General features: G+C 39.7%; 1 long non-coding RNA gene across 1 annotated transcript; it reads right to left on the bottom strand.

Moving 5' to 3' along the window:
* Positions 1-859: 859 nt before the first annotated feature.
* On the bottom strand, positions 860-8,464 carry LOC136750167 (uncharacterized). Its single transcript, XR_010816834.1, has 3 exons — positions 8,083-8,464; positions 7,567-7,612; positions 860-7,055 (listed from the first exon to the last, which is right to left on the bottom strand). It is a non-coding gene; the product is annotated as an uncharacterized LOC136750167 (long non-coding RNA).
* Positions 8,465-9,170: the final 706 nt, after the last annotated feature.

The raw sequence follows: 9,170 nt of genomic DNA, 5'->3' as shown, positions 1-9,170 counted from the left end.
GCATGTCTTCTGTTTACTGTCTTGTACTTTGTATGTATTCTCCATGTTCAGGTTGAAGAAACATTTGATAATTAATAGAAATCTAAAGAAGCTGATGACACTGGGGGTTGACACAACCAAAGAGCTTCTGCACAAACTGTCAGAAAGCGTCTCAGGGAAGCTCCTCTGCGGCTCGGCGTCCTCTCCAGGGTCTGGACCCGACTGCAGCTCTGGTGGACTTTCCTGCAGTCAGCAGCCAATCGCACGTCCCTCAAAACATGAGACTTGAAATCCATACATTAATTAATCTATTTCAATTGACCGATATCCTTATATGAACTGCAACTGCATACGTTCTTTGAAATTGTTGCATGTTGTGTATATATTTTTGTTCAGTGTATATATGTAATATCAAGCACATTTTTTGAAATAAAAAATATAAATGACAATGAATGACAGTCTGTTTGTTGTTTAGAGTGTTGTGTACTTTCGTTTGGCAGGTGTGTACACTACCTTGTTTCTTTCCTCCTCTGTCACTTGCTTACAGAATGCAAACACTCAGGGCTTTTATCTACCAGCTGTATGAGATATATTTCAAATGACCTCTCCAGCAAAAGGAATCCATGTTGATCATTAGGATCATGAATCTAAAAATATATTCAGAATTTAAAACCATGATCCTGCATTGCACCATTGTATTGAAATTCTTCTAATTACACAACCTGTTGGAGATGGACCACAAGTGATACTCCAAGCACCGTAGGAAGTGAACCTCAGGGTTAAATAATGACTTCAATTAGACTAAGAATGTCAATAAGACAGTTTGATGATGTTTGTTTTGCAATATATATTGTTTTCCAAGCAACAGGGTCTAGGACCCAAGCGCAGGGCAAAACTTAAAGCAGATATTAAAGCATTGGAAATTGTAAAGGTACAGAGAGGATAACACAATAATCAAAGTCAACAAGTCAAGCATGAGGTCATGGGATCAGGCAATCAGACTAGAGTAGGCAAATCCAAGAACCAGTAAAACAAGTACACAAGCAGAGTCACGAACATAGAACTGCTCAGACTGTTACACAGACAATCAAGCAAGACTTCACAATGACTGTTGGTAACAAACAGGTTCATATATTGAAGAGAAGGGCTGGGGGCGGAATAGAGACAGGTGTGTAGAGTGATTGGAAAACGAGGAGCAATTAATTAATCAGGGTGAAGGAGAATGGCAAGTTGTGGTGAATAGTGACCTCTGGTGGGGAGTGAGAGAATGTCATGGCTGGGCATGACCCCTACTCTGGACCAAAGACGAATCTGAACAATTTTTTAAGAGCATGAAAATGATAACCTTGTGAAAATCCATTATTCCAATTATTATTGGTAATAGCTTTTTTGCGAACTCTTGCTCACACCAACAATGAGGTCTGTGTGTGTTTATTTTATTCATTATTTCTGACAAATCACATTTCTTTTGCCTCAATTCCATGCTCAGTATAAGTGTTCATAATTGTGGTTCAAAGTGCTATGTTTCTTTCACAAAGTGTGTACAACAGTAGTGCTGCTTTGTATTATTCTCATTGTGGTCCCTTGTTATTTCATTAGTATTATCAATAAGCCTGTTTTATATTGCAGAAGTTCATTTCATGCAGATTTCTTATGCGATTGATTTTTTTATTGTTTAATGCAGGATTTGTTTTAAATAACATTGTTTGCACTTGTTTGTTTCATATTAAATGAAGTGTTTTAATAGTTTTCTTCAATGTTCTACAAAAATAAACAAATGGAGTTTTCCTTTTTTATTTTGTATTCGGTACTGTGGCTATCCCTCACGTTTCTGATTAAGCTAAGCCACTTGGTATTAAGAGGACAATGGATTCAATTTCCACATCCTTGAATGCTTCGTGTCTCTGTAATATGATATGCATTCTGTTCAAACACGTCTCAGTCTTGTCTGTTCCTCCTCAAATACATTCTTGCAGTTGAAAGACCATCAATTGTGTGCATCATTCATTTGAATCCCAATAGCAAAATGTATCTTCTTAAATATCCACAAAATGATGACATTCCTGTTGCAAGGGGATTATGTTGTTCGACAAATTAATAAGTAGTGGGATATTTGCTAAACATAACTACAGTTAGCTTCTAAAATTGAGTTCAAAAGCAGAAAATGACATTTACTTGATAAATGAGCAATAAAATCAATGTATCTCAAATAAATACTACAGAACAAAGATACATATTTTTCGTACTAATAGGAACACTTGTATCCCACAGCAAATGTCCTCCAGGCTGCCCCTCTACAGTATGTAGTATGTAGTCACCTCAGATACCTGTAATCACCAAAGATAGATTTTTCTCAGCACTACCAAACATACTAATTGAATCTATGCTTCCCACTTCAGCTTGTGAAAGTAGGGGTTCTCAAACTTTTTGGTTGATGGACCCTTTTTTGAAATGCAACATTAATCGCAGACAGTTTAACCAGCTCTTGTTGTGCCTTTCCACTCAACCGACAGGTTTACATAGCAAAAGTTTAAAATGGATCTAGAACCCAATCGTATTCCTGCATCTTTAAATGTTTAAAGTAAATGCCGAATTAACCTGCCAAAGTTGAAAGGTGGGCAACAATAGTGCCTCCCACACAGTCAATTGTCTTGCTGTTCGTATCCAGGAATTCTGTCAGTTGTGGAAACATATCAGAGTTTCCATTGATCACTCTTGTTTTCCAAATGTCTAGTTTCTTCATACATGATACAATTTTGTCACTCACCTCAAGTATGGTTGCATTGCCCCCTTGTGTGGACAGATTCAGGGCATTCAACAAGTTAAACATGTCTGCGAGTTATGCAAGCTTTGTGATCCTTAGCGTGCCAGAAAAGTTTGTGGCAAGTGTAGGATTATGCACAGAAAGAAATCCCAGCAGCTCTTTGAGAGGTTCAAAAACTCTCCCCATCACTCTGCCGTGAGATAACCAACACACCTCTGTGTGATACAACAATTTGTCATATTCAGTGCCTGTTTCGGAACACAACTTTGAAGACGGCCGTGAATTCAAAGGCCTGGACTTCACAAAATTCAAAACTGTCACAACTGCATTAGAAAAGCATGTAATTTGGGTTGCACATTCTTTGATGCAAGGGTCTGGCGAAGCAGCATACAGTGTGTAACAATCACATTTGGGTTTATAGCTCGTATTCTTGCTACAACACCATTCCTTTTGCCTGTCTGTAAGGATATTCTACTCACTGTTAGGGATTATTATGTTTTGTTCTGATATTATGTAGGTATACTGATTACTTAACCTTCTGCAACCATGTAACAGCTTTCTTATTGTAGGATTAGGATTAACCTTTAAAAGTTGCAGATTTGACATTGACATATCTCACTGTTAGAACTGTTGCCATGGCAGGCCTCTCAGGGCCAGGGGGGCTGAAATTTTTCATCATTGCAGAAATAAACTACTCGTGCAAAACTGTGTTTCTGTGTAAGTTTAGAACCCACAGCCTTCCCCTCAACTCTATTCTGGAAATGTCAAACCACAACTCCCTATATTTTGAGGATGAGCTCAGAGCTGATTACATAAACAATATACATGCTGCTCTTCGGACCTACCAGAAATAAGATAGAGTCCCACGTCATCTACTGATAGGCAAACCGTGCAGATATATCAACCGAAACTCTCGAGTTGTGTCTGTGTGATGGGAGTTATGATAACGGACACATTCCATGTCTGCCTAGCAACTAGATCTGTAATATGATATGTCCTGCCCTGGAACTCTGACTTCTGACATGTATAAAAGTGTGTGCTGTCGCAAAAATAAACTGAAGAGAAATGGTCTGGCATTGTGTCGGTGACTTTTCTTGCCGATCTCGTATCCTACGGAGGATCCACCATCCTGCACTGACGGAGCTGGGTTATCCTAGTCCAGGAGTTATCCTAGTCCGGGGAACCCGAAGGGTTCACTTCTCCGTGAAGTGGTTGTACCTTAACACTGTCATTGCGGCCGCACTGTCTGTACAAACAGCCACACACTTCTCCCAGTTTAGAGACTCAGCTTTCATGAAATCATCCAGTATTTTGACAATGTCTTAAAGAACATGATAACATAAGAAAGTTTACAAACCAGAGGAGGCCATTCGACCCATCGTGCTCGTTTGGTGTCCATTAATATCAAAGTGATCCAAGGATCCTATCCAGTCTATTTTCCAATGTTCCCACATTTTCAGCTTCAACCACATCACTGGGGAGTTTGTTCCAGATTGTGACGCCTCTCTGTGTGAAGAAGTGTCTCCTGTTTTCCATCTTGAATGCCTTGAAGCACAATTTCCATTTGTGCTGATCTGCAAAAGCACCTCTGGTTTGAAATCGTATTCAACAAAAACAATGCCATTACATTGTGTTGGCTCTGGACTTATAATCTGATGTTTGATTTGATTTGTCAGTGTGTTGAAACTGTCACTTGCAATGAGAAAAGACTCACAAGTGGACTGTATTTGAAATGCAATCATTGTCCAACTTTTTCGTTGATGATTTTCTTTATAATAACCTTCATCAACCTGGTATAGACGGGGATAAGAAGGGCAGACACTTCTACAAATGGAAAAGCTTCTTAACATGTGAAACGTTTCGAAACAGTATGACGAAATGAAGCCCTATTCAGCCTAGTCACGTGACTTTGTCACATACACAGATACTATAGCCGACACATGCAGTCCTTCACAGCCCCTGCATACCTTGGACTCGTAGTAAATCACCAGGAATTGGTCTCCTTAATTACTAAAATGAAAATAACAACCTGCGCACTAGACCCTATACCCACTAAACTGCTAAAACAATCTCTGCCATTAATTATTCACAGAATACACAATATTATTAACGTCTCTTTATCCTCAGGATCTGTTCCTGATTCATTTAAAATAGCTGTAATTAAACCACTTCTTAAGAAACCCAGTGCCGACCCTAACCAGCTTAAACACTATCGACCTATCTCAAACCTTCCCTTCCTTTCTAAGGTTCTAGAGAAAGTAGTTGCAAACCAACTGCAAGCTTTTTTAACCGATAATCATCTTTATGAAGAACTTCAATCAGGCTTCCGTTCCGGCCATAGTACCGATGTAGGGCACGCCAGTGTTATTATTTTATTAGACTTAAGTGCGGCTTTTGACACAATCGACCACAAAATCTTGTTACACCGCTTAGAAAACCATATTGGCCTATCTCGCAATGTGCTTTCATGGTTTAAATCATATCTGTCAAACAGACTCCAATATGTACAGATTAACGAGAACCACTCAAATTTAACTGAGGTTAAGTACGGAGTCCCACAGGGCTCAGTCCTCGGACCTATACTTTTTTCATTATACATGCTCCCTTTAGGTGATATCATTCGACGACATAATATTAACTTTCACAGTTACGCAGACGACACACAATTAAATCTGTCAGTAAATCTTAACAACACCATAGACCTAGAAAAACTAATGTGCTTAATGTTAAAACATGGATGAAAAAAACATTTCTTATGCTTAATTCTGACAAAACAGAAGTCGTAATTTTAGGAGACAAAAAACGAACTGTTCATCATGCACTAACAAAACTGAGTAATGATAACTTTAATTTCTCCCCTAAGGAGATGGCACAAAACCTGGGTGTCATCTGTGATCATAATCTATCTTTTGAATCACACATTTAGAATGTGTCGAGAGCTTCCTTTGTTTTTTGTTTTTCTCTCCTCCGTGCCTAAATGGTTTATTTACTTAAATGTTCACTCACTTTATGAAAGATCATGTAAAATGTTTACAGGTCTATATTTGATTTGATTGTATTTATGTTTTTTATTTTGCTATACGTTTGTTGTATGTTTACCAGTCTGTAAAGCGCTCTGTGGCTACCCTGCGAAGGGCGCTAAACAAATAAAAATGTATTGAATTGATTGATTTTGATACAGACTTCGGAGCAATGTCTCGAAACGCAAGAGTGGTGACACAGCACTTTATTCTCCGATACTGTGGGGACAGGACTGAGCAGCCACAGCACCACAAACACCGCACTGCACAGCACCCCAAACACCACACCAATGTCACCTGTTTTGGTGTATTTAACTGCTCCATCTCTTGGGTTCTTCCTGTTTGCTCCATTAACTCACAATAACAGCAGCATTTACTGACCTAGAGCCGCAGCAGTGCAGTGGGCGATCATGAACCCTGAGTTCAGGCCGCCCTCGCTATCCAGGAAGGCGGGCAGCTCGCTCAGAGAGGGGTTGCACAGCCGTTCGATCCTCCTCTCGCTGATGGAGGCCAACTGATGCACCCCAATGGCCAGGTAGTCCAGAGCCTGAGGAAACATCTGACCCATGACCACCTTCATAACGACACAGGTTTCCAGGAGGACTACTGCTAGGTTCAGCCTTGATCTACTCACCCTAATAAGCAATCAGTTTCATGAGTACCTATTGTCTCTCACGACGTCCTTAAAAACAAATGAGTGTAGGAAAGTGAAATCAGAAAGGTTGTTTTCTGAGAAAGGTGCTCTCCTCCATGAATCACGGCCAGCCTTTTCACCAATGGCCTGGTAGTCAAGAGACTGCAAAGAAAAGGGACTGCAGAGACTGAAACATCTTGCACAGGGAAGATGCGCTTGACTTCAGAGAAATGCAATGTCACACTGAAATCTTTGGTGAACAAAATGGAAATGGGAGCAGGACACAGTTTACTGCACTGCCTCATTGTAATTCTTCAGTAATTTCTTCAGATTTTATCATTCATGACACATTGCTCAGCAACATGTTACAGAAGAGAAAGAAGGAAGTCACGCTGCTTGTGCTACGAGACCTGCGGGCAGCAGCGTAGCGTGTAAGCATCCTGAACTCTGTCACAGAACCTGTGGATTTCTGTTTAACACAAAGAATACATCAGATGAAAGTCACGTTGAAAGCGATCACTCTGATGCATCTAGGGCAGTGCAAGACAGTTCCTCTGGTCAGTTCACCTGCTGTTTCAGACGGATGGAGATCTGAGTCTGGATTGGAATCTCAAGGCCACTTCATTTTGGCCAGGATGAGGCTGCTGCCCGTGAAAATCTGGGAGAGGAAACATGATCGTTTTAGTGCACATGTGCTTCACAGACCTTTGTTAATTGCTTGATACCCCAGCTACCCAAATAACGTGGTGTCAACATTCTAGTAAAATGAGCACAGAAGCTCTGGCGATACACATGTGCAGATGGAGGCTGGCAAAACACTCTAAACTAAAGTATGTCTCTTCTATAATCGGACATGCAACAATCACAGAACATTCACAATTCCGTGGGGTGAGGGCAACGTGTTTCCACAACATTTTCCTGACGACAAATTTGACGACATTATCTCACTTGGCTTATATGCAGGAGGGGAATTTTTCCTCACCCTGACTGGAGACTGTAAATGTGCACAGACTTTGTAGTGATTTATTGATTCTGTTAGGTTACTGTATGTATATATTAGAACTGTATATGCTGGGTTTATTAATCCACCATCATACTACATTCATTCATGTGTTCAGCGTTACCATATACTGAACACAGGGATAATTAGAGCATAGGACACTGCTTACTTCAGCTTTCTGCTCTGTAAAAGTGTTCGACAAAACCTTTCAAACCCTGTATTGAAAAGATGAGAAGAAATACATATAAGACAGGCGCTGTGGCGTGAGTTAAAAAGGGAAGTTATTTATTTATTTATTTGAATACCTCTATTTTCCTTCAAGATATTCTCTTGATTGTTCAACTTAATTTTCCACTTCTGGGGTAAGCTATGTAAAATGTTATTATTATTATTATTATTTAGTTATTAGCAGACACTCTTATCCAGGGTGACTTACAAAACATAAGAGCATTATAAAAGTGCAATACAGTCTAGAATTACAGATCAAAGCATAGTACAATTTAAAAGTTCAAAATTACATAAGTACATACAAATATGGGTTTATTATTGTCTTTTATATTAAATAGAAGTGGCATTTAGTTTATTGTTAATAATTTCTTAACAGACATGCTCTTCCTGGGTGACGTACAGTTCACACCAGAACAATTTAGTAGTAGTATCTGTTTCATTTTTATCTTATTATTACCTTTATTAAACCGATAATGTTTATCTTAATCTTGTAGAGCCCTTTCCCTAAATCGACCATGTCCTCTGTGGTGATATTGTTGGCATCCAAGGAAATTAACTACAAGCAAATGCGACAAACATGAAACGCATCCCCAGTGATGGACTTCGATGCAACACACAGTATCGCCCTCAATAACTGAAAATAAAAACTGGAGTTATATATGTGCATCATGGAAACACAGCACACCTATGATTCCTATGAATGAGGGTAGCAAAACTTCTGCCAAATAGGCGGACTGGCCATCGGGCAATTCTGGGAGCAATTCTTTGGCAATTCAAATGCCAGAAGGGCCAGGACATTTGTCAGTTTGTTTTGCCGGTCGATTCCCAAGTGGGCTGGTCGCCCCGTGTAGATAACCGGTCACCGCACATCGCCAAGAAGCCCCCCTACCCCCCCGGACTGCACTTCCTCGGCACCCAGAACCGCACATCGCCAACACCCCCCCCTACCGGACTGTTTGAGTATCTAATGTAGTTTCTGCTGACAGAGCTGGTAGCCCATTGGGAGCCCTAAGCAGGAATGTTTTTGGGTGCCCCTTCACATGCACACCTACTAATAATACATTTTAAAAACAATCAATGTTATACATCTGTGTGGATTGAATACTGGGCATTACATTATACGCTTGTCACTAAAACAGTACAACATGACATACATTGAACAAAGGTTGATTTTACTCCCTATTTCGTTGTCTTCTAGCACATCCTCTAAAGGAGTGGATGGGTATTCCCAATGTCTTTGAAGCTAGGTATCAAATATACTTGTATTTTAAAAGTAATTCAATCAATTTTAAAAATGTAACTGAAATGTTATTGTGTGGTCTTGTATCAATGTGGAAATGGGGTAATAGTCTTATTAAACATTAATATCCTTCCAAAAGGATGAAATAAGCTAGACACAAGAAAATGCGGCATTTCAGTTTATATATTTGATACAGTTCAGGTAAAATATAAAGAGAGAATACACACAGGGATACCAATCATCATCACCAGTTAGTGCGCTGCTTTCAGTTCGTTGCAATTGACTCTTTTGGTTTTGACAAGGCG

The sequence above is a fragment of the Amia ocellicauda genome, chromosome 5 (genome assembly GCF_036373705.1).
Source record: "Amia ocellicauda isolate fAmiCal2 chromosome 5, fAmiCal2.hap1, whole genome shotgun sequence".
Classification (NCBI taxonomy): domain Eukaryota; kingdom Metazoa; phylum Chordata; class Actinopteri; order Amiiformes; family Amiidae; genus Amia; species Amia ocellicauda.
The sequence above is the reverse complement of the archived record's forward strand: the minus strand, read 5'-3'. Positions and strand labels throughout refer to the sequence as shown.